Source organism: Cryptomeria japonica, chromosome 1, assembly GCF_030272615.1.
Source record: "Cryptomeria japonica chromosome 1, Sugi_1.0, whole genome shotgun sequence".
NCBI lineage: Eukaryota > Viridiplantae > Streptophyta > Pinopsida > Cupressales > Cupressaceae > Cryptomeria > Cryptomeria japonica.
Window position 1 is genome coordinate 41213063 of NC_081405.1, and position 3005 is coordinate 41216067.

The 3005-nt window shown below is 34.0% G+C and overlaps 1 long non-coding RNA gene across 1 annotated transcript; it reads right to left on the bottom strand.

Annotated features, from left to right (window-relative positions):
• Positions 1-525: 525 nt before the first annotated feature.
• On the bottom strand, positions 526-2604 carry LOC131027398 (uncharacterized). Its single transcript, XR_009102489.2, has 5 exons — positions 2322-2604; positions 1374-1509; positions 1006-1119; positions 712-853; positions 526-628 (listed from the first exon to the last, which is right to left on the bottom strand). It is a non-coding gene; the product is annotated as an uncharacterized LOC131027398 (long non-coding RNA).
• Positions 2605-3005: the final 401 nt, after the last annotated feature.

Below are 3005 nucleotides of genomic sequence, written 5' to 3' on the forward strand. Positions count from 1 at the left end.
AAAAACTAGCCTAGGAGTTCAAGTCTGCACAGTTCTGATGTTGGGCGGCAATTAACTGCAGATTAATACCAATTCTTGCTTCTATGCCATAAAGTTAAACCAATATTTTCAATGGTGATACATTCTTAAAGCAGTCAACAGTTACTCAAAAAAGAAAAGAAATTCATCTGGAAAACTGCAAAACAATTACAAAATTTTCAAAAAAGCACCCAGAATTTTATCTCGAAAACTGCAAAGCAATTACAAAATTTTCAAAAAAGAACCCAGAAAGAACATTACTGCAAGTAAATCATCCAATTTTATATGCATGCTAAGTTGTTTACAGAAATCTCAAAAACCAATAAAATCACACTGTTAGCTATTGAAGGAAAGGGCAGCCAAGAGGCAAAGAAAAGACGAGATCTAAAACCACATTAGAAAACAGAAGAGCTACTCAACTGGCTTCAAGATTGCTACAGGAAGCCAAATATATATACAAGTAACTGTGAAATGTACAGATAAACAAAATTTAGTTATGCAATCCAACCTGCTGAAGCAAGGCTAATGCATGAAATTGTAGAAGAGCAGCTTGGGACTGAACTACTTTTTGGACCTCACCACTCCAGCATTTGACAATATCTGGAGTGGTCTACAAATGCAATGACAGCAAATTAAGGATAAGAGTAACTAACATATGAATTCATAAAATCTGGTAGAAAACATTAACAATACCTGAAGCAAGTGAATTCTATTGACAAGAGCAGCACTGGCTACAACAGGCTTTTTATCAATAACGCCTTGTTTTAGATATCCCTCAATTTGACACAACAATGTGCCATCTGTGATTCTGCATTAAACTCGTATTGCATTGGCCCTGTGCAAAGCTGTGTTGTTATTTAGGTCTTTGATTAACGAACTTGTAACAATAATAATCTGTAAAGTATATCATGAGCTGTAGGAAAATCAAAGTGCTGAAAAACCAGAGGATCCAAAGATGCAAAAGATGGGTGATTAACAACATATCACCTCATCAAAAGAAGGAGAAAGCTCCTTGGTGATCAAATAAACTATTCTTCTCAAACCAGTATCCTTGGACTGGAAAAGCTTAGTGACAGCAAAGAAACGTTCTGTAGGTTCAACCTGATTAAAAAAACGCAAGGACTTTTAAGTCTCAAGAAATATCTAAAAAGTTTCAGCATCAAGGAACTCCAGACCACATAGATGCTAACAAGTGCTTAATTAATGATAAACAAAACAACCTTTGTAAAGGTCTCTCCTTGGATAATCATAAACAAAAGCTTGGTGATGACCTGAGTAACATTTAGATCAAAAATTTGGAAACCCAAGAATAAAATCAGTACTTCGGTTCAGAATGAATGCAGAACATGTCATACCAAATTTTCTTATCTAGGAAATCCTCCAGGTGCAAATTTGTGGACAGCATCTCGCATTCCAGTTGAGGATATTTGAACACTCAAACTTCCTGCATGACTGCTCCCTTTTCAATGCCATGAAAGTGACAGTAATCAGCTGCAAAATGGAAAGAAAAAGCCCATCAAAATTTGTATAAAAGATCAATAATGACCAAGCTAATATATGTTTTAAGGCATTCTTCGTGATTAAACAGTCTTTGGGTTCATACTCTTGTGATATGCTTTTTTTTTTACTTTGCTCAATAACCTAATGTATCATTCAAGCTGGTAGATATTTGAGGAATTTCAGAATTTATGGAATATTGGTCTTTTAATAATAGTCTTTTAGAAGATGATCAGCAGACTTATATATGGTATTCAAAGCTGACAGATAATATGCTTGTTCACCTTGTCAAGTGCTTCCTATGTCATTGGATAGCTGTAATTTACAATTCCATTCACCTATTTTGTCATTCAAGGACAATAATCTTCTTTCTTTATTTCGAGTTTATGGATGATATAATATATTGTCTTTGGATGTTATAGAGGATATAATGTATTCAAAATTCAAAGCTGACAGATAATATGTGTGTACTTAAACGCTCCCTTTGTCTACTCTGATATATCTGTAATTTACAGTCCCATTGACCTATTCCATCATCTGTGGACACCAGCATACTTTCTTTCTAAATGGAATTTTAAACGTCTCTGCAATAGTGTTTATGCTAAACATGGTGTTTGGTCTGTGTATTAGGTTACTAACCCATGTCATAAATGGATGCCCTAATATATGATTCCTATTTTTCAAGAAATTAAATTACAGCAAAAGTACACCGAATCGAATCACAGGAACTTCACCACAAAGCTTAACAATAATTTGCATTTGCATCAATTCTTTGTAAATTGAGAGTGGAAAATTTTGATAAATACCTTCCTCGTCTCTATCGTCGTCTTTCTTAGGACCGAGCCAGCACCATATTTCTTTCCGCCTGCTACTAATGGCAAATAGTTTGCCCTTGTCTCGGATAATAGTACAGTTTGCCTCTGCTAGACTGGAGGATTGCTGCACTTCAACTCTTAAACACGTAGCTCACATAAACCCTAACTGTGTCTTTCTTATAGGAATTCTACAGAGAACGTGGAATTTCAACAAGCCTCCGCCACCTTGTTCCTTTATATTATAGGTACTGCTTTCTCTACGGCTATTTTTAGTTGTGTTTCTTCCTTCCAATTGACGTGTAGATGACATGTTTCAGTTTTTTTATAAGTATTATTTTATTATTTTGAATAAAAAATAATCATTGTCACTTGTTATGTCGAGAGGCATCTATAATGACGTACAAATATCCATAAATATAAAATTGATTTTGAATAAATTTGACATGTAGATGACAGGTAAATGCATGCATGTTTCAATTTTTCATATAAAATAGAACCATTGTCACTTGTGTCTAAGTATATTAAACTGTTACATCTTTAATGAGAGTGAAAGAGTGCAGCATTATTAAGCTCCATGTCCTTCTTGATAACTAATAAACATGCAAGACAATTATGTGATATCTCTTGGCATTATTTTACTTATATTTTTTTTAGAATATAGGTATATTAGTTATG